Source organism: Carcharodon carcharias, assembly GCF_017639515.1.
Source record: "Carcharodon carcharias isolate sCarCar2 chromosome 32 unlocalized genomic scaffold, sCarCar2.pri SUPER_32_unloc_2, whole genome shotgun sequence".
NCBI lineage: Eukaryota > Metazoa > Chordata > Chondrichthyes > Lamniformes > Lamnidae > Carcharodon > Carcharodon carcharias.
In genome coordinates, this window is record NW_024470686.1 from 293,975 (window position 1) to 318,960 (window position 24,986).

The 24,986-nt window shown below is 43.7% G+C and overlaps 1 protein-coding gene across 1 annotated transcript in view; it reads right to left on the reverse strand.

The window, feature by feature from the left end:
- The window catches only part of LOC121274141 (talin-2), a 402,472-nt gene that overhangs the window by 242,092 nt on the left and 135,394 nt on the right, over window positions 1-24,986 (reverse strand). Inside the window, exon 3 of the mRNA XM_041181315.1 lies at window positions 10,727-10,773. The gene's annotated coding sequence lies outside the window, so the exon portion shown is untranslated. The remainder of the gene's footprint in view (window positions 1-10,726; window positions 10,774-24,986) is intronic.

A 24,986-nucleotide genomic window follows, 5' to 3' on the forward strand; every position in this document is an offset into this window, starting at 1 on the left:
CCACGCTAAATAGCTGACACAACATGCAACAGACAACAGTGATTACACTCTCAACAGTGCTGAAAGGCTGTTTGTGTCGCCTGAAACTCAGTGGGTGTCACCGTCACCTCTCGAGTCAGAAGGTTGTGAGTTCAAGTCCCAATGCAGAGCCTTGAGCACAAAAATCTGAAGCTTTGATGCAGCACTGAGGGAGTGCTACACTGTCTGAGCAAGAAGTGGCATTAAATCAAGGCCCCATCTGCCTTCTCAAGTGGACCTAAAGATCCCATTTCACTACTTGAAGCAGAGCAGGGGAGCTACACCCAGTGTTCTGGCCAAGGTTTATTTTTTCTCTCAGCCAACATCACTAAACAAAAATGATCTGGTCATTTATCTTGTTGCTGTTTGAGTGATCTTGCTGTGCACAAATTGGCTGCCGAGTTTCCTACATTACAACAGTGAATACACTTTTAAAGTACTTCATTGTCTGTAAAGTATACTAAGGCTGTGAAAGGCGCTATATAAATGCAAGCCTCTCTCTTTCAGGGTAGCTATGGAGTCAGTTTTAAAGGATCAGTGAACCTCAGGTCCTGGTGTAACAGATTCAGGGTCAGACAGGATCATCAACTCTGCTAATGAGCAACAGCATTTTAAAAATGTGTGATTAGCATAACTTCAGATAGTCAAATTGTTTGCATTGGTGTCACTAAATATAGATGTTATTTTTAACTGCTAACATTGACTCTTCACTGTCAAACAAAGAAACATGGAACAAGGCCAAGAAAACTCCCAGAGTAAATAGAACACCTCTTTCATCAAAGTGTGGTTAGAGAATTAAAAAGTACACAGTATGAGAAAAAGCATTTAAACACAATTCGGCAGAGTTACTGAACAGCTCACCTACCGCTGGAGATTTCTGTGAAGAATGTTAGACATATCACAGAACATTTAAGAATGTGATGTTAAACTCAACGAATACAGAAACTCTCAAAACATTCGGGGCTGAATAAAGGGAGGAGGGCACGCGCTCTATTCTACGTGTCTACCACGACCCCACCCCACCAGAGTCACACCCAGTGGGGGCATGTAAAATGCAGCCTTAGACATCAGTAAAAATGCCACAGGGACAAACAGAGCTTGTTCTGTCTCTTCCAGTTAGCCACCGATGAAACTGGTACAAAAAAAATCAAACAAACCCCAATGCTGTAGAACAAAACTGAACTCATTTCATCCACCATGTTCTATTCCAGAAATACAGGTGATGAAAAACAGGAGCTGAATCTCTACATGTTTCCTAGGCATTTATTTACAGAGACAGGCAATACAAGCATGAACCTCCAAACCCATCACCCACACTTTCATTCTCCTCCTATGTAAAGGAGCATAAGTGAATGCCCACTTTACATCCATCGCCTGAACACAATTAAACACTGAATTCTGAACAATAACACACCCGCCCCCAAACATTTTTTTGCACCAGCACCTCCTCTCACAACTGTCAACTTCATCACAGGATCAGTACAAAAGGAGCCCAGTGGAGGTGCTGGTGTAGTGGTAATACCACTGGAGTATTAATCCAGAGGCCCACTGCTGGTGTAGTGATAATACCACTGGAGTATTAATCCAGAGGCCCACTGCTGGTGTAGTGGTAATACCACTGGAGTATTAATCCAGAGGCCCACTGCTGGTGTAGTGGTAATACCACTGGAGTATTAATCCAGAGGCCCACTGCTGATGTAGTGGTAATACCACTGGAGTATTAATCCAGAGGCCCACTGCTGGTGTAGTGATAATACCACTGGAGTATTAATCCAGAGGCCCACTGCTGGTGTAGTGATAATACCACTGGAGTATTAATCCAGAGGCCCACTGCTGGTGTAGTGATAATACCACTGGAGTATTAATCCAGAGGCCCACTGCTGGTGTAGTGATAATACCACTGGAGTATTAATCCAGAGGCCCACTGCTGGTGTAGTGGTAATACCACTGGAGTATTAATCCAGAGGCCCAGGCTAAGGCTCTGGGACACAAGCTCGAATCCCACCATGGCAGCTGGTGGAATTTAAATTTATTTAACAGCTTAAAAAAACCTGGAATTGTAAGCTGGTCTCAGTGGTAGTGACCATGAAACTAAAAACCCATCTAGTTCACTAACATCCTGTTGGGAAGGAAATCTGCCACCCTTACCTGGTCTGGCCTACATGTGACTCCAGACCCACAGCAATGTGGGTGCTGGCATCCGTCTATCCTGGGAGATGATGGACTGTGCGCAGGGTACAGGGTGTATATTACTTCTGTATGGGGCATCGTCTGTTGTGGCTGTAGAGACCGATTCGAGAGTGGCAATCCCTTCCACAGCTGGCACAGATGAACAGCAGTCTGAGGTCATCTGATGCTTTTTCTTTCCACTGGACTCTCTCTCACCATCTGGTCATTTTTTTTGTCCTGTGCTTTTTGCACACCCTGCCTGCCTCCACTCATTCTGGTCAGCAGCATGGACTTCCCATGCTTTGAATCTCACCCTGGTCAACTTGAAGTCTTGCTTACAGAAACCCTTGTATTGCAGGTGTGGGTGACCTATTGGTCTCGTGCTGATAGCAAGCTTGCCATTGAGCATGTCTTTGAGGATACAGCTGATATCTAATGAGGAATGAATTAAATGGCTCAGCAAGCTGCTCACTTCAAAGGTGGGAAACAATTACTTGCTTTGCCAGCAATGCCCACATTCTATGAAAGAATGAAAAGATTTTGACCTGTTGACCATAGGGGCTGCATACAAGAGCAACTTAGCACCTTCCATTCCTCTGCCCTTTCCCTCTAGTCCTGTAAACTTTCTCTCTTCAAATGCTCATTTTTTCTTCTTTCCATTCATTTACAGGGATGTGGGTGGTGCTGGCAAGACAGTAGTCCATGCGGTGTAGGTACACCCACTGTGCTGTTAGGGAGGGAGTTCCAGGATTTTGACCCAGCGACAGTGATATATTTCCAAGTCAGGATGGTGAGTGATGTGGTGATGTTCCCATGTGTCTGCTGCCCTTATCCTTCTAGATGGTAGCAATTCCGTGAGGCTGTTGCTTGACTAGTCTGTGAGACAACTCTCCCAATTTAGCCACTAGCCCTCAGATGTTGGTAAGGAGGATTTTGCAGGGTCGACAGGGCTGAGATTGCCATTGTTGTTTCCAGTGCCTATGTCGATGCTGGTTTGCTGGGCCATTTCAGAGTCAACCACATTGCTGTAGCCACATGTAGGCCAGGTAAGGATGACAGATTTACAACCACAGGTTCATGGTCATCAATAGACTTTTAATTCCAGGTTTTTATTGATTTCAAATGCCACCGCCGTGGTGGGATTCGAACCTGGGTCCCCAGAATATTACCCTGGGTCTCTCTAGTCTAGCGACAATACCACTACACCATCCCTTCCCCTGATTTAAAGCCATGATTGAATCTGCCTCCACCACACTCTCGGGCAGAGCATTCCAGATCCTGACCACTCGCTGCGTGAAAAATTATTTCTCGAGTAACTGTTGCTTCTTTTGCCAAATCACCTGAAATCTGTGCCCTCTGGCTCTCGATCCTTCCACCAATGGGAACAGTTTGTCCCAACCTACCCTGTCCAGACCCCTCACGATTTTGAGCACTTCGATCAAATCTCCTCCCAACCTTCTCTTCACCAGGGGGAACAGCCCCAGTTTCCCCAATCCACCCGCATAACTGAAGTTGTTTATCCCTGGAACCACTCTCCTGAATCTTTTCAGCACCCTTTCCAAAGGCCTCACATCTGTCTTCAAAGCGTCCTGCCCAGAACTGGACACAATGAGCAGCTGAGGTCAAACCCACGTTTTGAAATAGTTCACCACAATCTCCTTGCTTCTGTACTCCAGGCTTTTATATCTGAAGACCAAGGTCCCATCTGACTTATAACCATTTCACACCTTCAATTATTCATGCACATAAGCCCGAGGATTGTTGAAGAGGTGATTTGGACGAGGTTGTTGAGTGCATGGTTAAGGGATATTAAAGATCTTATATTGGGCTAGTTTCTCCCCCACTTGTCCAGTTTTGCACCCTCTTCTCCCCGAGGGTCCGACACTTGAGAGGACACAGCTCCTTGGATACTCTGAGCTTGGGTGCATTTCCCAATTAGTTCCGCTAGTCAAGACAGGAAGGTGATCAGAGGTATGAAGAGTTTTGTTAGAATAGATCGGGAGGACCTGTTCCCATTGACAGGATAAAAGCAAAATACTGCGGATGCTGGAAATTTGAAATAAAAAGAGAAAATGCTGGAAAAACTCAGCAGGTCTGACAGCCTCTGTGGAGAGGGAAACAGAGTTTACGTTTGGAGCCTGTGTGACCCTTCGCATTGACAGGATGGTCAGTCACCAGAGCGCACAGGTTCTCAAGCCCACCAAGAATTTTAGGAATTTTATTGCGATGGTGCTCCCAGTGGTGGAGGGGGTGGTCTAGAGCTGGAACAGTTTCAGAACGAGGAGCTGGACAATTAAGTTTCAGGTCAGCCGATAAGATTTTTGGATACTAAATACTAAGCGGGTTAAGGAAACTGGAGATAGTGTAGGAAGGTGGAGTTGAGATAGAAGATAAACCATGATCTTAGTGAACGGCAGAGCAGGCTCGAAGGGCTGAATGGCCTACTTCTGCTCCTATAATTGTCAAAAGGTAAAGATACTTGATCATGCAGCCAGTTGTTGTGATCTTCAGGGCACTGCCTGAAAGGATGGTGGAAGGTGGAAAGTGAAGCCTCATTCCACAGCACCTTCCAAACCCCTATCTAGAAGGACAAGGGCAGCAGACACATGGGAACACCACCACCTGGAGGTTCCCCTCCAAGCCACTCACCATCCTGACTTGGAAATATATCGCCGTTCCTTCACTGTCGCTGGGTCAAAATCCTGGAACTCCCTCCCTAACAGCACTGTGGGTGTACCTACACCACATGGACTGCAGCGGTTCAAGAAGGCAGCTCACCACCACCTTCTCAAGGGCAACTAGGGATGGGTAATAAATGCTGGCCTCGACAGACAGATACAGCCCATGAAAGAATAAAAAATATTTCATAAGAGAATTAGGTATAAAATTGAAAGGGAACCCTCTCACAGGAGCATGAGAAAAAGAGCAGAGTAGTTGGGCTAATTAGACAGCTCCTTTCATAGGGCTGGCACAGAGGCAAAGGGCCGAATAGCCTTGTTCTGTTCTTTAAGATGCTCTGATTTTATGACAATGCTGTTCCACACTATTCGACTGCAGCAAGCCTCACAGCCAATCCACTGCCTAGCTGAAGCTCAGGTGTATGAATTCCTAACTCATTTACTTCCATCACTCTAATCAAGCAGCAGTGAAACCACCAAACACCTCCACTTACCTGGGATCAGATGGATTTGATCCTGCGTCAGGCATGCTACAGATTGTGTTTCAACAAGGCAAGGAGCCCTTCCCAATTTACTGCCAGCAATACGCTCCACAAATATGCAAGCAGTCCACTCATAAACATTTTGAAGTTCAAGGCATGAGGATTTCTTACAAATACCACGCTCTGCATTGCCATGACTTTATACAGTTTATTCAGTTATTTATTGCTTTTGGCAGATGCCAACCACATTTCAGTGATTCAAACTCCCTCCTCTCTGACTCACAAGGTTATGGGTTCAATTCCCACTCCGGGAACTTAAGCACACAAACTAGGCTGACATTTTCAAGTGCAGTACTGAAGGGGTGCTGCGCCGTCAGATGTGCCATCTTTCAAATTTGACATTAAATCAAGGCCTTGTTTGCCCTCTCAAGGTGGATGTAAAAGATCCCAAGGCACTACTTCACAGAAGAGCAGGGAAATCATCTCTCAAATATAGGCCAATATTAACCCCCCAATCGACATCAATAAACCAGACAGATTATCTGGTCATTAGCACGTTGTTGTCTGTGGGAGCTTGCTGTGCAGAGATTGGCTGCTCTCTTTCAGACATTCCAACAGAGATCACACTTCAAAAATGTTTCACTGGCTGTAAATGCTCTGGGACATTGAGCTTGTGAAAGGCACTATATAAAAGCAAGGATTTTTCCGTCCTTGCCGACAAACATTAAGGCTGCATAGGTATTACTTTATACAATGAAATTAAACAGCCAGTTGACTGAAAGTTAATGCCCTTCAAATATCATTCTGTCCTCCAGTGCCCTTTAAAGTACGAACGCAGAATGCTGAATCTCTGCAAATGCAGGGGATAAAACAACCTGGGGATATAGCAGAAAGGGTATCCTACGGTACCTTAAGCACTGACACCGACCGGGATTGGAGCTTCCTGCCTCTTTGTTTCAGGCAGACTCCGACTTACTGCTGTCCAATCGCATCGCTTCAGCCCCATTCAGGCGGCCTAATGAACTAAGATGCTTCGGCTGCCAAAGTCACAGGCAAAATATTGAGCACAAAATGCTGCAAAACACCAGGCTGGACACAACCCTCTCTCTCTCTTCCCCCCCACAGTCCACTTGGATTTCTGTTTTAAATGATTGTCACTCCACACTGTTCTACAAACCTTGGCAGAATTGACCAAGTTTTCAATTAAAGATTGACCAATGCAGGGAAATCAAGAGTTTGATAGCCCTCAGAATGACGGTGCAAAGGGACAGATTCAAACTCGAGAATTCGCGTTTCAATCCACTTCCTGTGTTGTGTACTATACAAAAAACTCCAACGGGCGCAGTTGAAGGGGACGGTGGGAAAGAAGGACCGGAGCTCAGGAATGCAAGATTCCATGATTATTTTTGGACTGTTGCAGACACAGATACCGACAGTGTTGCTGCATCAAGTAACACACTGAACAATTGGAAGAGACAAGCTGCATTTATATGGCACCTGGCACAACCTCAGGATGTTCCAAAGTGCTTTACAGCCAACAAAGTAGTGTTGAAGTGTTACAATGTAGCAGACAACTTGCGCACAGGAAGGTCTCATAGAGTGCACTGGGATAATCACCAAATAATCTATTGTTTGGAGATGTTAGTTGAGGAATAAATTGTTAAGTCCCAGTATGTTATGACCTTTCAGTCAAAACTTTTAAAAATTGGACGCACGCAGGTTATTAAAATGTAAATCATGAGACAGTCCTAAATTTCAAGCAAATACCTAATTCGATATAGACATTCAAAGCCATCCAGGGAAGTCACACATCCCTTTGCTTAAGGATGGATCAGTCAAGAAGGGCAAGTGAATTCCAGCCAGCTTAACTCTCTGTTTCACCCTGGACAAAAGGGGGCATCGAAACTCAACGTGTATAAGTTGGAAAACAAAAACAGAATGACAGAAAAACTCAGCAGGTCTGGCAGCATCGGTGGAGAAGAAAAGAGTTGATGTTTTGAGTCCTCATGACCCTTCAACAGAACTGAGTAAATATTAGGAGAGGGGTGAAATATAAGCTGGTTTAAGGTGGGGGGGGGGGTTGGGCGGGGGGAGAGAAGTTAGGGGGTGGGGTGGTTGTAGGGACAAGCAAGCAGTGATAGGAGCAGATAATCAAAAGATGTCACAGACAAAAGAACACAGAGGTGTTGAAGGTGGTGATATTATCTAAACGAATGTGCTAATTAAGAATGGATGGCAGGGCACTCAAGGTACAGCTCTAGTGGGGGTGGGGTGGAAAGACTAACAGGGCATAAAAGATATAGATTTAAAAATAATGGAAATAGGTGCGAAAAGAAAAATCTATATAAATTATTGGAAAAAATCAAAAGGAAGGGGGAAGAAACAGAAAGGGGGTGGGGATGGAGGAGGGAGTTCAAGATCTAAAGTTGTTGAATTCAGTATTCAGTCCAGAAGGCTGTAAAGTGCCTAGTCGGAAGATGAGGTGCTGTTCCTCCAGTTTGCTTTGAGCTTACTGGAACAATGCAGCAAGCCAAGGACAGACATGTGGGCAAGAGAGCAGGGTGGAGTGTTGAAATGGCAAGCAACAGGGAGGTTTGGGTCATTCTTGGGGACAGACCGCAGGTGTTCTGCAAAGCAGTCGCCCAGTTTACGTTTGGTGTCTCCAATGTAGAGGAGACCACATTGGGAGCAGCGAATGCAGTAGACTAAGTTGGGGGAAATGCAAGTGAAATGCTGCTTCACTTGAAAGAAGTGTTTGGGTCCTTGGACGGTGAGGAGAGAGGAAGTGAAGGGGCAGGTGTTGCATCTTTTGCGTGGGCATGGGAAGGTGCCATAGGTGGGAATTGAGGAGTAAGGGGTGATGGAGGAGTGGACCAGGGTGTCCTGGAGGGAACGATCCCTACGGAATGTCGACAGTGGGGGTGAAGGGAAGATGGGTTTGGTGGTGGCATTATGCTGGAGTTGGCGGAAATGGCGGAGGATGATCCTTTGAATGCGGAGGCTGGTGGGGTGATAAGTGAGGACAAGGGGGACCCTATCATGTTTCTGGGAGGGAGGAGAAGGCGTGAGGGTGGATGCGCGGGAGATGGGCCGGACACGGTTGAGGGCCCTGTCAACGACCGTGGGTGGAAAACCTCGGTTAAGGAAGGAGGACATGTCAGAGGAACTGTTTTTGAAGGTAGCATCATCAGAACAGATGCGATGGAGGCGAAGGAACTGAGAGAATGGGATGGAGTCCTTACAGGAAGTGGGGTGTGAGGAGCTGTAGTCGAGATAGCTGTGGGAGTCGGTGGGCTTGTAATGGATATTGGTGGACAGTCTATCACCAGAGATTGAGACAGAGAGGTCAAGGAAGGGAAGGGAAATGTCAGAGATGGACCATGTGAAAATGATGGAGGGGTGGAGATTGGAAGCAAAATTAATAAATTTTTCCAGGTTCCAACGAGAGCATGAAGCAGCACCAAAGTAATCATCAATGTACCGGAGAAAGAGTTGTGGGAGGGGGCCGGAGTAGGACTGGAACAAGGAATGTTCCACATACCCCATAAAGAGACAGGCATAGCTGGGGGCCATGCGGGTACCCATAGCCACACCTTTTATTTGTAGGAAGTGAGAGGAGTTGAAGAAGAAATTGTTCAGCGTGAGAACAAGTTCAGCCAGACGGAGGAGAGTAGTGGTGGATGGGGATTGTTCGGGCCTCTGTTCGAGGAAGAAGCTAAGGGCCCTCAGACCATCCTGGTGGGGGATGGAGGTGTAGAGGGATTGGACGTCCATGGTGAAGAGGAAGCGGTTGGGGCCAGGGAACTGGAAATTGTTGATGTGATGTAAGGTGTCAATTAAGGGTGAGCAATAAATTCTGGCCTTTCCAGAGATGTCCCCATTCCGTGAATAAATAGGAAAAAACACAATGGAGGTTAGTTATTCTGAGTGCAAAGGGAGTGCTGCACTGCCAGAGGAGCTATCTTTTGGAGATGTTAAACCAAGGCCCCCCTGCCATCCCAGGTAGATGTTAACAATCCTGTGGCTCTGTTCAAATAAGAGAGAGTTCAGCTTGATAGTTCTCCCTTAATTAGCCCTGCGAAATACAGATTCCCTGGTCATGATCTTATTGCTGTTCCTGGGATCTTGCTGTGTGCAAATTGGCTGCCATGTTCCCTACTCTACAACAGTACTTCTTTGGCTGTCAAACACTTTGGGACATCCTGAAGTTGTGAAAGGCACTACATAAATACAAGTCTTTCCTTCTGTACTCAAAAATAAAGATGATAACTAATGAGAACAAGAAAAACAGGAATACACATCTCACCTAGACACACACATACCACCCACAGACTCCCACACATACACCGCCCACCCACAACACCCCAGCCACACCCCCCACCCACAAAAACCCCCAGATACACCTCCCCAACAAGCCCCCACACACACACAACCGCCCCCCCATCCACAACACACACACACACAACACCCCACCCCCCACACACACACACAGACACACACACACTCTCTCTCTGGGGAAGGGACTGAACAGAAATCAAGCTGGAGTTCCATAAAGATTTCAGCTCTTTCTGATTAAATAAGCATTTTGGTTTGAACGGATTCATGGAGAATAAACCACAACTTACGCAATGCGAGAGATTCCATTTCAATTGCTGCAGATTACTTCTGAGCTAATACTTGCATTTGCTAACAAGCCAATAAATTGGATGTTAATTTTTTGAGTATTTATTTTTACTGTGGTTTTGTCCACATTCCTGATTCAGGATATATGGCACAGTGCTTCCTTTCACACAAGTCATTTTACAAGAAGCTAAGAGAGAGTAGAGGCATCACTATATATTTTTAACAGTCAGTTAGAGGAAAGTGAATGCTGAAGGGGTGACCTTACAGAGGACTTTACAATGAAGGCAGATTTTGACAGAGTAGGTACTTTCCTGTGAAAGAGTATAACTAGCTACTGTCAATCTAAGATGGTCACCAAGAAATCCAATCGGGAATTCAGGAGAAACCTCTTTACCCAGGGTGGTGAGAATATGGAACTTGCTATCACAGGGAGTAGTTGAAGCGAGAAAGGAACCAGCAGCTACAATGATTGACTTAGATGAGGAAAGACAGGTCGAGACTCCAGTAGAGCAGCAACTTGGTGGGCCGAAAAGCCAGTTTCTGTGCCATATTTTTAACTCGATGGGAAGCTGAGGTAAATTTTAATCTAACGATTATTCCCTGTGAATATGTGGCTGGTCATCACTTTCAAGGACAGCATGAGGATTAATCAAGATCCGAAAACCTCTCCATGCCAAAGTGTTTAGCCAATGGAGATGCAGCCTTGCAGGCAGAGTATTTAATCTGAAAGGAACAGAGATTAGAAATAAATCTCACCTCAACCCTGGGATGTTAATCCTCTGGCTTTTGCCTTCAGGTCACAGCTGAAAGAAATGTTTAAAAAAGCAGTGATTAATGATTGTTCTGAAACACAGCTTCTGCAACACTCAAACAACCAGTTAGCGTAAATTATTATACCCTCAATCCAATTGCAGTACTCACAGACATTTCACCCCAGAAAATGGAGAGAACCTGACAGGCTCTGGCTTTAAGAGAGCAGCACCCTGAAAGAAAAAATTCTCCTCATCTCAGTCTGAAATGGGAGACCCTCAGTTTTTAAACTCTGTCCCCTAGTTCTAGACTGTCCCACAAGAGGAAGCATACTCTCAGAATCCACCCTGCCAAGTCTCCTCAGAATATTATATCTTCCAAAAAGGCCACATCTCAAATCTTCTAAACTCCAATGAATATAGGCCAACCTTCTCAAACTCTCCTCCTAAGTTAAGCCCCCATCCCAGGAATCAGTCAAATGAACTTTCTCTGAACTGCTTGTAATGTAATGATATCCTTTCTTAAATAAGCAGACCAAAACTGTACACACTACGCCAGATGTGGTCTAGCTAAGGCATTTTCAACATTAATCCCCATTCCTCTCACTCAGGCGCTTACATTGGGCTGTGTGAAATGTCACTCCACTAGCATTAGGAGCCCTGGGTTACAACCACCCCTCCCCATCACCAGAGCCCATAGTCAACTCAATGGAGGAAAGGTTTGTAGGCCTGACTTGTGGTTTAGTCATCATCACGGCTGTTCAGTAGGCTTGCTGCTGACTTTTTTTTTCTTTATCCTTTGATGGGATGTGGATATTGCCAGCAAGGCCAACATTTGTTGCCCCTGAACTGAGTGGCTTGCTCGGCCATTTCAGAGGGTCAACCACATCGCTGTGGGTCTGGAGTCATATGTAGGCCAGACCGGGTAAGGATGGCAGATTTCCTTCCCTAAAGGGCATTAGTGAACCAGATGGGTTTTTATGACAGTCGATGGTGGATTCATGGTCTTCATTACAGAGACTAGCTTTTCAATTACAGATTTTTTTTCATTAACTCAATTTAAATTCCACCAGCTGCTTTAGGATTAAAGCCATGTGCACAGTGAATCCGCCTGGGCCTCTGGATTATTAGCCCAGTAACATTCCCACTACGCCAGCCTCTGCCCCAAAAAGCAGTGAAACTGTTGGTTGGAAGTGTCAGCCAACATGACACACACCCAATATTGATTTACAAGCAGCAGACTGAGCAGATTACTGGGTGAAAGACTGATGTCGCCAAAGTTAGTTTGCTGTCATATTCATAGCTTGTTTGTTTGTGTCAAATGTGAATGCAACATGGTCACATGTATAAATCTGGAGAATCGTATAAAACTGCTTTCCTCTTTTGAGGTTTCACAACAGTCCCCGTGTGCACATGATATCCAGAAATCTAGACTTGGAGATTCCCAAGTATCGACCCTCACCCCTACTTTCAGCAGTTGGTGTGCTGGATCAGGCACTGTTCTGTCCTGCACTCAATACTCCGATACTACACAGAAATCAGCCTGAAGCAAGCAAATTTAAATCATGCTGGACTGTCAGGAGTGTTGTACCTTGTATGGCCTCATCTGCCCGCTAGGAAAAGCAAGGAAGAGATGAAGGGGAGAGAGGGAGGAAAGGAAGAATCTATACAGCGCTTTTCCTAATGACTGGACATTCCTAAGTGCTTTACAGCTAACACCTACTTTTGAATTTCAGTTATTGTTACAATATAGAAAACCTGGCAATCAATGAGCACACAATAAGGATCAACAAACAGCAGATCATCTATTTCAGTGATATTGTTGAGGGATGTAAGCGATTCCATTGCGCGATTGGACTGACAGAGGGAATTCTCCTCGGGTCCAAATCAGCACTCCTCCCTAAACCCACAAACCAAGAAGCAGTAACAGTTAATTTAATTCACTTGTGTGCAAACTGGCTAGAGTAGCAATGCCTCAAACATCATTCACTGGCTGTGATATGATGAGGTGCCTTTTAAATTCTACTTCTTCCTTTACAAGTAAAAGGTGCAAAGTCTGTGATTGGCTCATGACCCCGGTTATAACTTCACAAGAAATGCAGGAGTTTTCTCTCACTTGACAGAGACCACACAAGGCGCCTGGTTCCCATCCCACCTTCAATATTTTGGTTTGAAATTAAATTAATACTTGATGCACTCAATAGCTCACATTGCATGCTTTCCAGTTGACTAAATCCCAGAGCTCAGACAAACAAACACCATTTATAACTCAGATTTCCTCTTAGTATTTATATATTCATAAACACAATGTAACAATGATAAATAGTAACAGGCACAAATACGATGGGCCAAATGGCCTTCTGCTCCTGCAATTGGCAAAGAGCCCTGGGGGAGATCAGGAATTTTTTTTTACACAAGTTGTGACCTGGAATGCACTGTCTGAAAGGACGATAAAAACAGATTCAATAGTAACTTTCACAAGGGAATTGGATGAATGAAGGCAGAAAACTACAAGACTATGGGCAAATTATAGGGGCGGGTGAGACTAGCTGGATGGTTCCACCCTTTCAAAGAGCCAGCAGAGGTACGATAGGTCAAACAAGCACTGTGTACAACTCTGGTCACTGCGCTATAAGGAGGTGATTGCCCGTAAGATTGGGTAGGCTGGGGTTGTTTTCTTTGGATAAAAGGTATGAAGCATATTAAATGGTGAAGATAATGATAGAGTGGATAGGAAGGAACCTATTGCCCTTAGCAGAGAGGCCAAGAACCAGATAGAAAATAATTGGCAGTAGGTAATCAGGTAGATAATTGGAGGGGTCTGAAGGAGGCAGAAACCCCCATTTAACAAAGGTTCCATAACCTTCAGGGCCATGGATCAAGAGCTGGAAGGTGGGAACAGTCTGGATATTTTTTTAATGGCCTCCTTCTGTATCACAATTTTTTCTGTGCTGTCACACCAAGCTCAAAGACTATTTTCTTATTCTTCGTTTATGTGGGCATCACTGACTAGGCCAGCATTTATTGCCCCTGTTCACAGGGCATTTAAGAGTCAACCACATTGCTGTGGGTCTGGAGTCCAGGTAAGGACAGCAGATTTCCTTCCCTAAAGGACATTAGTGACCCAGGTGGGTTTTTACTATGGTTTCATGGTCATCATTGGACTTTTAATTTGGTGGGATTCGACCCTGGGTCCCCAGAGCATTACCCTGGGTCTCTGGAATACCAGTTAGTGACAATACCACTACACCACCACCTCTCCACAGAAAACATGAGGCTGCATCCCCATCTCTCAGATACTTCCAAACAAATGTGTCCTTCAACCAAGTGTGATAAGGAGATTAAACAGCAAACAGCTTTCTGTAATCGCGAGTCAGGGAGGAATTTTCTATGATTTTTTTCCCTCCTTTTGACTCCTCTTTTGCCTCTCCAGGCAGGGAGAGGGGGAGGGGTAGCTCGGGAGTGGAGAGTCACAATGCTCCAGGCATCACAAGCGTAGCTAACTGGCCCAGCTGGGGTTTTCATGCCTGTCGTTTTCAGACGCTGGTGTGCAGTAATTAACAATGTAAAACTGAAAAACCAAAGCCGGCTGCAGCTCATTCCAACGCAAATGCCAAACTTACATGTGTCAAACTATGACAGTCAGCTCCTTCAGTACCAGCACTGCACACTTTGTAATCATCACTTTCACTGTGTTTGACTGAATGACATCACTCGCCCAGCTCCCTTGCTGAGCAGGAGCTAAAACCACCATTGACAAAATCTTCAATGACAAAGTAAAATTACTCTTCCCTACCGTTAGTTTATTTGGCAGGTTGCCATGGAAGCTCAACTACCCAGAGTTAAATCCACTGGGCTGGGCGTACTGCAGCCTATCTTTGGTAACAGTGCAGTCAGTACTGTAGCAGTTCATGGCAGGCAATAAAGCAGGGATTAGTCACACTGAACAGGACCTGCCAACCCAGACCGATAAAAAAAACATGCACACACGATATGCAGGAGACACTGAGGCATGGCTACATCATTAATTCAGACATAAAAATTATAAAGATGCCAAAAATATGAAAGCATACGAGAACATAGATAAAACTGAAGACAAACTCTGCCTAAAAATGCAGTGACACAATGTTAGTATCCAAAATGCCTGTACATGTAACTAATGTTAACTGCTCTGTAGTGAGCGAGTTCCCCTTATCTACAGAACGTTACAGTACATTCAGCCAGTCTCACCAGTGCCAGATCTTTCAAAGACCTTTCCAATTTTGTCCAAATCCCAGCTTTCTCCCCATAACCCTGCAAATTATTCCTCTTCAAGGACATGTCCAATTGCCTTTGGAAAGTTCCTATGGAATCTGTTTCCATCACCTCTCCAGGTATCGTGTTCAAGATCTTAGCAGATTGCTGGGTGCAGATATTTCTCCTCATTTGCCTCTCTAGTTCTTATTCCAATTATTTAAAATCTATGAATGGTCCTAATTGGTCTCCTCTAAGAACAACAATCCCAGCTTCTCCAATCTCTTCGCATAACTGAACTGAAGAGAATGAGGCTGGCAGCTAACATAAAAGGGAATCCCAAAGTCTTCTATAGGTACATAAGTAGTAAAAAGAGGAGTGGGGCTAATTAAGGACCAAAAAGGGGATTGACACATGGAGGTAGAGGGCATAGCTGAGGTACTAAATGATTACTCAGCATCTGTCTTTACCAAGGAAGGTGATACTGTCCAGGTTATGATGAAAGAGGAGATGATTCACTAGATGTGTTGTATTATGGGTTCTTTAGATGTCTCAGTGATGAGATCTTGCAACATGTATACTTAAACATGAAGCGTTTATTGTTAATCCTTAACTATTTACAGATCCCAGATATTGTCATGCATGGTGCTGCTTCTAGAGTGTTCTCTAGTCTATTGCCATGTGTCTCTATACATCATACTATGGATGAGGCTATTCTCAAGTCCAATGTTAACCCTTGCGCTGCTGAGCACCTCTACATTACAATGGCATGCAGATACACACATCCTACAACATCCCCCTTTCTTCTCCAAAGAAAACTTCCCTCCCTTCCAACAGAGCATTTCAATGCAGTCTTTACTTGCTATCCCTTCTCCTCCAATTCAAGTCTCTGACTTTATAAATTCAGATAGTCTTGAGGTTTGACAGCTCTTCCACATCTCGGTCTGCCATGTTTGGAGGAACGGTAATAGTGCTCTTGCATTTCTGGTGCTTGGTTATCCCCATTTGATTCACTTGCTGTGCTCCTTCCGAGTTGTGTTTCTCTTTATTAACAACACGTCTGTGGGTTTGTCCCATTCCTTCAGAGGGGAATGTGCACTCGTTCATTCCTAGCTTAGACTCCAATTTTCTTGTTGCGTGGTGTCCACCGTGCTCTTGCTGGATGTATACACTTTGCAAAGGGAACCTTCATTTCCACTTGTTTCACAATCTCAGTTAAACATCTGCTTGCTGTTCTATTTTCAAATTGTTTTGCAAGTTTCTGAGTCTTTTCATTCAGCTCAGTGGTTCTCAGAACGTCCGAGACATCCAGCGCTTTTTCTTCGTCTAGTTCCTCGTACTGCAGTCAGATTTACATTTTCCGATCTTATTTTTGTCTTTTCTTCCTCTGGCCACAGTAGAACTAGGTCCTCATGCTTCAGTTTGGTTTCACTGTTGGCCAGGTCTGTCTCCAGCGAAGTCTGAACTGGTTTCAGTTCTGTAATTGTGCTACTCATGGCTTCATTATCCACTCACAGCTTTGAATGTTCTACAGCTTATCCTTTCAATGCCTCATTTTCGTTCGACTGCTTCTTCAGCTTCTCATTCTCTTTCTTGTAGCTTTCGGCTTCCTCCTGGAATATGGGACATTGCTGAGTCTTCTCCACCAACTGGTTCTTCAGTTTGTTCAGAGTGACACTAAATTCATTTGCTTCTCTTCATAATATTCCAAAAGAACAAACGTTGCCCTAAGCTGTCCTTGTAGCATGAGGATTCTTCAACAGGTTTTCCCTTGCTTTGTGAAGCTCGCTTGCTGCATCGTGAGTTTTCCTGTAATTCAGTAGAATCGCAGGTTTCTTTTGCTGTGCTGCCGTTCTGCTGTTTAAGACAGTCTTCATTTCTTTTGGTTGCTGTATGGTTATACATTCCTTTTGCATTTTATGTTTAAGGGCAATCAACTTGTCTTTCAACTGTTTATTAACCTTTTGACCTCTTGCCAATTCACTCTGGGCTTCAGTGCATCATTTTGTTGATACTGATATTTCCAATGCAGCTTTTCCTGGTGATGTTCAACGTCCTTTTTAGCTCCTCATGTTCTTCCATGGCTACATATTAATTCTTCAAAGAGTCTTTCAGGATTGCAACTCTTTTGCATGTTTTTACTGCCTACTGTTTTGCCTGGCTGTATATCTGGTTGAGTTTTCCCAGCTCCCGCTTTGATTTCCCAACTATGGAGTTGAGGGTTGTTATTTCCTCCTGATACCTTTGTGTTGTCTCTGAAATTTGTTTGTTCAGATCGTCAACAGCTTGGTTCATTGAAGGCTTCAGTTTATCATGCGTTTTCAAAGATATACACTCAGCTTGAATCTTGCATTTCAAATCTTCCAGTCCAGCTCTGTGAACGCTTTCTTGTAAAACAGCTTCATTTACTTTTTGTATGTTCTGCTTCTTTTGAGTTTCCTCAGATAGCTTTCCTTCATTCATAGCCATCTGTTCACTCTGCACTTCCATCTGCTGCCCTCACTCTGGGGTCTTTTGGCTCCCTCTCTCTGGGGTTTCCTGTTGCTCTCAGTGTTTTATTGGGAGTTGGCCACTTTCTGGGGTCTCTTTTTGCCATTGGTGCTTTATCAGGCGTGTGCTAGACTTTCTTTTCCGGTCTGTGCTCTCCTCAACTTGAAATATCTTTCAAAGCCTTTTAACATGTCACCAAATATTGTTGAGTATCAATCTATACATTGGTTGTGGAATACATCACCAGTACGTGAACCAAACAGGAATAAAAACTTATCTACTTGTAATTCTCCTGTAAACTAAAAATTGTCTTCTCCAGGACTCCCATTCCTTGGTCAGGTTCAGCTCTTTGCATAGCAAAAAATGTGTCTGGATCTTCTAATATGCTGATGCTGTCTATTGCTTTTTTTTCTTGTAGTTACAGTTTTAAATGTTGTTGCCCCTTTAAGGCTGTCAGTGCTGTGACCATTTTTTTTCACTGGGGTTGTCAGCAGCTGCTGGTTCTGGCTCTGTGATTCTCCCACCCTTTTACAGGATGCCCGTGACCGTGGGCCATTTTCTTTAAACTTTAAAAAAAAAACTACTGCAGCAATTTCTTCTCTGGGGCCCCGAAAATCAATTTCAAGGCATGTTTTTTCAAGGTGGTTTTGTTTCTTCTCCTGTGACAGATTTCTTATTTGTTTTCCTATTTTGGCAGGCTCCCTGGTGATTGTGGGCCTGTTTTTTTTTTAAACCTTTAAAACTGCAGCGACTCTTTTCTGGGCAGTTCTCTCCCTTTTTTTAAAATCTGCAGGTACTTTTTATTTTGAATGTCCCGCACTTTGAGCATTTCGGCAGGTGTGCGCTTTTTAAAATGGTTATAAGCTGTTAACTCTGCAGCAATTCATTCTTCTATACAAGGAGCCAGGGACCCGACTGAAAGGGGTTCCCTTCCGTTTAAACTCTGCAGGCTTTTCCTTTTTTTTCAACTGCGCTCTGCAGGTTTCTCTCTTGACTCTGCCAGCTGATCTTTATTTAACTTTTTTTTTACTTCAGTGCAGCATAGCCATGTTATATGGTGCTGGCCAGTGTTACAGCTTTCTCCATCTGCCCCATGGATATGCTGAGCTGCAGGACTTCTACCTAATTATATAATGCAGGTACAGCTTTTTTTTTGTAATTTCTGCTCACTGTTTTGTGAACTGACCAGGTTCTTTGACTCTGCATCATTTACAGTCTTACAATTTTTTTGTATTTTTGCTCTCCATCTTGTGAACTGACCAGTATTCTTCACACTGCATCATTCAGGGTCTTGCAATTTTTTGTATTTTTGCTCACCATCTTCTGAACTGACCAGTAATCTTCACAATGTGTCACTCAGGGTCTTGCCATTTTTTTTGTATTTCTGCTCACTGGTCTTTGTAACCTGATCAGATCTTTTTCTTCTTTAGTTTTATTCAGGGCGTCTTGCAATGGACTTCCACTCATTCTGGTGGATTCCTCAACTTCTAAGTCTGCAGCGAAGCTTCTTCAGCTGTTTCTTCACTTTTTCTTCTCAGGCGCATGTCTCTTTAGTTCGGCTTCAGAGTTTTTGATATCTTGGGATGCTGAGTTCACCATTTAAAATACCACCGTTCATATCACTGCTGCTGTGGACCAGGTTGTGTTATGGTGCCAGCTGCGGTGTCTCTCGCTGATGAGATCTTGAGACTTGTGTGTTTAAACATGAACCATTTATTGTTAGTCTTTGACTATGCACAGATCCCATGTACTGTTTTACATGGTGCTGCTCCATGCAGGTCGGCTGCTTCTACAGTGTTCTCTCGTCTATTATCATGTGACTTCTATCCATCATGCCATGGGCGGTGCTATTCTCCAGACCCATGTTAACCCCTGCTCTGCTAAGCATCTTTACAATGACAACAGCATGCAGGCACACACACAGCATCCTACAACAAGGAAGGTTTAAAATTGATAAGGAGGTGGTTTTGGATAGGCTGGCTGTAATTACAGTGGATAAGGCATCAGGACCAGATGAGATGCATCCAAGGATACTCAGGGAAGTGAGAGTGGAAATTGCAGAGGCACTGGCCATAATTTTTCAGTCTTCCTCAGTGTCAGAGAGGTGCCAGAGGAGAATTGCAAACATTACACCCTTGTTCAAAAAAGGGTGTGAAGATAAAACGAACAACTACAGGATCTGTATCTTCGGTGGTGGGGAAGCTCCTAGAAACAATAGCACAGGACGAAATGCAAGTCACTTGGGCAAAAGTGGATTAATTAAGGATTCAGCATTCCAACCATCATGGATTCGTTAAAAACAAAAACAGAATTACCCTTCCAAGGGTCATGAGGACTCGAAACGTCAACTCTTTTCTTCTCCACCGATGCTGCCAGACCTGCTGAGTTTTTCCAGGTAATTCTGTTTTTGTTTTGGATTTCCAGCATCCGCAGTTTTTTGTTTTTATCTCTTTGGATTTGTTTAGCTAACTTGCTGGAGTTTTTTTCTGAAGAGGTACCAGATTATTTCTTGACGTCTTGCATAGTTGCAATGCCATGGACCAAATGTGCCCCACAGAATTCTCACAAAAAGGAAATCTGTTCAATACCCCAGTTTGTATAGAAAGCTGCATATTTAATCAAATTCAAATTTGAGAAATATCAAAGACCATGTAGCAATAAGTTCAATATTTAATAAAAAATACAAAATCTCATCTGAGGAGAAGTGTTGAAGATGGCAAGGCAGCTGCTAGTGACAGTGAAAATGGAGACATTCATTCTGCTCCAGACTGGGAGACACTGCTCATTAGCAACAGAACAGATTTGGCAATCACATTTCCAGCAGCTCTTTCTGACTGCGATCTCTGGAGCTTTCCAATAGCTTTTGGAGCAATTTTACATCAACATCAAAATCAAGAAATTCCAGCCTGAGAGACGAGTCCATTGAGTCGAAATTGATAGGGCGTGGCTCTTTCTGTTCCTCTCTTTGCACATGTTGCCCAACCTGTTGAGTATTTCTAGCAATTTCTGGTTTTATTTAAGGCAAATGGAGAACCTGGTCTCACAAGTCACTGAGAAACAACACATCTGATGCGGAGATCCTTCCTGACAACTCATTATGAAGAATCCTCTTGGATTGCATGCTTAAGTCCTGGAAAAATAGATGGAAACTTTCCACTCTACAACAAGCTCGTGAATCTCAGGAACCAAAACCATTAATGGTTATGAACCAATTAAAGATATCATTAATTTATTTGGATTGGGTATCGGTGTGGTTTGTCTCGTTAACAGAGAACATTGTTAAATCGTTCGGACAGAGTAATAAACACCACCAGTACTACCCTGAGATCCCAGCTGAATGTTTGGTCCGTGTCAAGTTCATCAGTATCGGCTCGAGGGGTAATGGGGAACATGCCACAACTTGACTCTGCACCTCAAAGTGCGAAGGAATCCAAAAAATTCCTCTGGATCAACAGCAAAGACTGGAGGAATTCAATACAGGCCAACAGATGATCCCTTCTGATCTACAGCAACACCTGCTTCTGTGCTCAAGTTTGGAGACAAGTTGTAAGCCTATTTTGGGGAAACCTATGAGACGAACGAGAGCAGTTTAGCATAGGAGAAGGCCATTCACCCCATCATACCTGTACTAGCTCTCAGCAATCCTCTCCCCTCACTCTCTGTAACAATTTTAAATAAAGGACACCTCATTACCGATTCCTCAATCAGAGACAACAATTGTTTCCTTTTCACTTGATCAAATCTCTTCATAACAATAATTAAAAACTTTATTAAGCCTCGTCCAATACATTCCCTGCACCAGTGGGTCGTCCAACCATTCAAGTCTGCCCTCAGAATGGGAGATGCCACCCATTCTTGGTGACTATGGCTTTAATGTTCTGTCTGTAACGGGGTTCTGAAAACAGAACAATACTGCAAATGGCCCAAGCAATGCCTTATACAAAATGTCACACCTCTTTTCTCTGCATTCCATGTCCCAACTTATAAAACTAATCATTGTGCTTTTTCAATGCCTTCTCTCATGCCAAGAACACATGAAAAATAAATCTAAAAATTTTGTTTCTCTTCCATATTCTCTTGTTTAAATTATTTTTTTAATGGACAATTGCTGGGCTGATAAAATGGCCTCAGCTAGTCACATGCTGGTAGTTTTGTAAAACTCTGAGCACTTCCAATGGACAAAAGCAAACTCGTCAATCTCCCGGAATGTGACTTGTATGAACATTCCAGCCAGTCAAACACAAAGAACTAGTAGATGAGGTGCCTGCACCAACCAGCTCTGGGCAAAGGCAGAGCTATTTGTGACTTCTCATCTCCAGCATTGTGCTAATGGTTCTACAGTCACCTGCTCAGAACAATGGTTTGAACAAGGGGACCTTGTCAGCTGAATGTCTCGACCCAAAACCACCCTGGCGCATGACTGAGAATTGAACTGTTTAAATTGCTTTAATTATACAGCTTTTAGTAACCTTAGAAGAGATGCCAGCACACGAGGCTATAGCAGCCAGCCTCTGACCTCCGTCTCCATCTAAACCTGGTCTCCAGAAAGAATCCTGCATTTCACCTACAAAGTGAACTAATTCCCGGAATACAAGAATACTCTGCTGCATCTTCACCAGCCTCAGCCTTCAACCAAGCTCTGAGGAAAAGACTTCCACCAGAAAACTCCAACTTCCTCAGACATTGACTTACTGGACTCTGGACTCATGTGAAACAATAATTCTTTTATTCTGTGTGTGCTCTTTGCCCTGTATCCCTCTTTTATTGTGTGAATGTAGTGACACCCACTCCCCACATTTTGAGTGTGCGTAAAATAAACTAACCCTCTGATTTTACCCTGTCTCGGGTTTGCTGTGGGCTTATTAAGAGGGGATTGTATCACTTCAAAACTGAGGGGTTGGAGAAAATACGCCACCACATAGAGAGGGGGAAAATCAAAAATCAAAAACAGCTTTCCATTTACAGGCAGGCGGCAAAATCACAAATCAGGGCTGTTTTAAATTAACCCCCCTCCTGCCCATAACACTTCATTTACCTACATTTGCATTTGAATTATTTTAACTCCAAGGGCAGGTCACTCTATTTGCCTGCACACACCACAGTGTCTCTCCAGAAAGTGGAAAACACACATTGCTTCACTTTTTTCCCCCAAAATTTGTCACTTTACACTTCACACTAAATTTTATCTGTCCATTTGACTAGCCTGTCTAAGTGGTTCGGAAGATTTTTACAATCCCACCTCATTGATTATCACACCTTCCACTTTTGTCTCATCAGAAAATGGTGTACTTTTTAACCTGTATGCGAAATCACGTAAATATATCCTGACAACAAAATACAATATACTAGCCCCCCTGGCACAACACTGCCAACAGTCCAAGCCCTGCCCTTCACACAAACTCATGTCCCTTAATCAACATTCCAGCCAGTGCTGATAGGAACTTGGTGGAGGAGCTGGTAAAATGGTGCGATAATAATTCGCTTAAACTGATCAAAACTAAGATGAAAGAACCAGTTAAAGACTTTAGGAAAAAGAAGTTAATAATATTTTTCCTGTGAAGGTTTGTCATGGGGACATTGAAACAGTCACTAACTACATGTACCTAGGTGTCAAAGTAAATGATAAGTTGAGTTGCAGCGAACAGTGTACAGCTGTGGAGGCCGAGGGACATACTCCATTATGTTGCCTCAGAAAATTAAAATCCTTAGTTGTAGATGCTATAAACATGAAAGTCCTCTACTGGGCAGGAGTTGAGAGTGCTATCCTTGTTGGATGCCTCTCCTGGTGCTGTTGCCTTCAGAAAGCAGACTCTAAAAGGGTACAGAGATTGTTGAACCAGGCTGGAAGGGTATTTAATGAACAGATCTTTCTGGAGAAATCGACTCTCAAAAGAATTTTGACAAGAGTAAAGGGCGTCATGAAGAGTGAAAATCACTCCATGCCTCAGCATTACTGTTGGATGTGTTCAGGGAAAAGGTTACAATCTCTCAGGTGCTGGACAATTCGATTCCTGAAGTCGTTCTCTATAAGGACTTTTAGCAGGAGTTTGATGTGTGAACGAGGGTGGGACTCACTGAGTGATCATTTTAATGAATTGGAACAGTTTTTAATACATATCTTAAAGTTGATCTTAGTGATAGGGTCATTTTCTTTTATTTATAAATGATAACAATAATTTTTTAACAAACAAGCAAGGTACCAGAAATGAATTTCCTTACGGACAATAAAGTAATTGATTAAATTGATTCATTCTCTTTTATCCAACATATATTTTGTTGTATGATGCTGTATGTGCCTGCCTGCCATTGTAATGTAAAGGTGTTCAGTGGGGCAAGGGTTAACATGGGACAGGAGAATGGCGCTGCCTATGGGATGATGTATGGAGCCACATGGTAATAGACTGAGAGAACAGTATAGAGAGAACATTCTAGAACAGTGTTCTTCATTGCCATGCCCTCGAGACCCTGGCACCTCCCAATGACACTAAGTGCAGTTCCCCGACTCCATCCAACCATTTTCAGTAACCACTTTACCCTCAGGAAAGGTCGTGACCTGGAACCCAGCCCAGCATTATATCCCTGTTTATTTTTTTAACATGAAAAAATGTAAACTGAGCCTATCAAAAGTCAGCCTTCTTTACAAGTCACATTGACCACATGGTACAATGTGCTCCAATAAGAATATCTAACTTTGTGCATGGTACAGTAACAGTTACATTACCATAGCAACCACCACAGAACTAGCAGAGAATTGAACAGTTGGTGTCATGTATTTTTTTGGCACAAGTGAATGACTGCAGTAGTAAGCAATAATAATTTAGCAGGCTCCCACGCTGCAGGCTTTTTGCTAAAGTAGCCTTTGCTTGAAAAATAGTGAAGACCACTGCTGCAGGAGCAGCCTATCTGCATGGTGAACAGCACCATTCATGACAGTAACCTGGGATCTGTAAACAGTTAAAGGCTACCAATAAAGGGTTCATGTTTAAACACACAAGACCTCACTCATCTCTCAGACACCACTGTATCAGGGAGACACGTAGTGCAACATATTTGGCAGTGGCAGACTGCAATGTGATATGAAAGGTGGCAGCGTTTTATATGATGAACCCAGAACAATGTCCCAAGGTCTGAAACGCTAAATGCAGCTGAAGCTGGGCTAAAGAGATGTGCACCTCAGAAGAAAAATTGAAGATACAGTTGAAGAAGCTTCACTGCCGAGTGAGCGGAAAGCTATCGCAAGACCCCTGAGAGACGCAGCGTGAAAAGGGAAAGCTAACCTAGTCGGATCACAAAGAAAGGCGAGCACAAATACAAAAATTGCAAGATCCTGAGCGACGCTGAGTTAAGACGCTTAGTTCGATCACAAGATGGTGTACAAAGCTACAAAAATCGCAAGACCCTAAGTGACACGGTGTGAAGAATACTGGACAGTTCACCAGATGGTGCGCAAACATTATAAAAAAGATGCTGAGGGGGGCTGTCCTGTGGCTTAGCAGCTCCACAGAGCAGCTGGAGGAAGGCTGCCTGTTAAAAATAAAACCTGC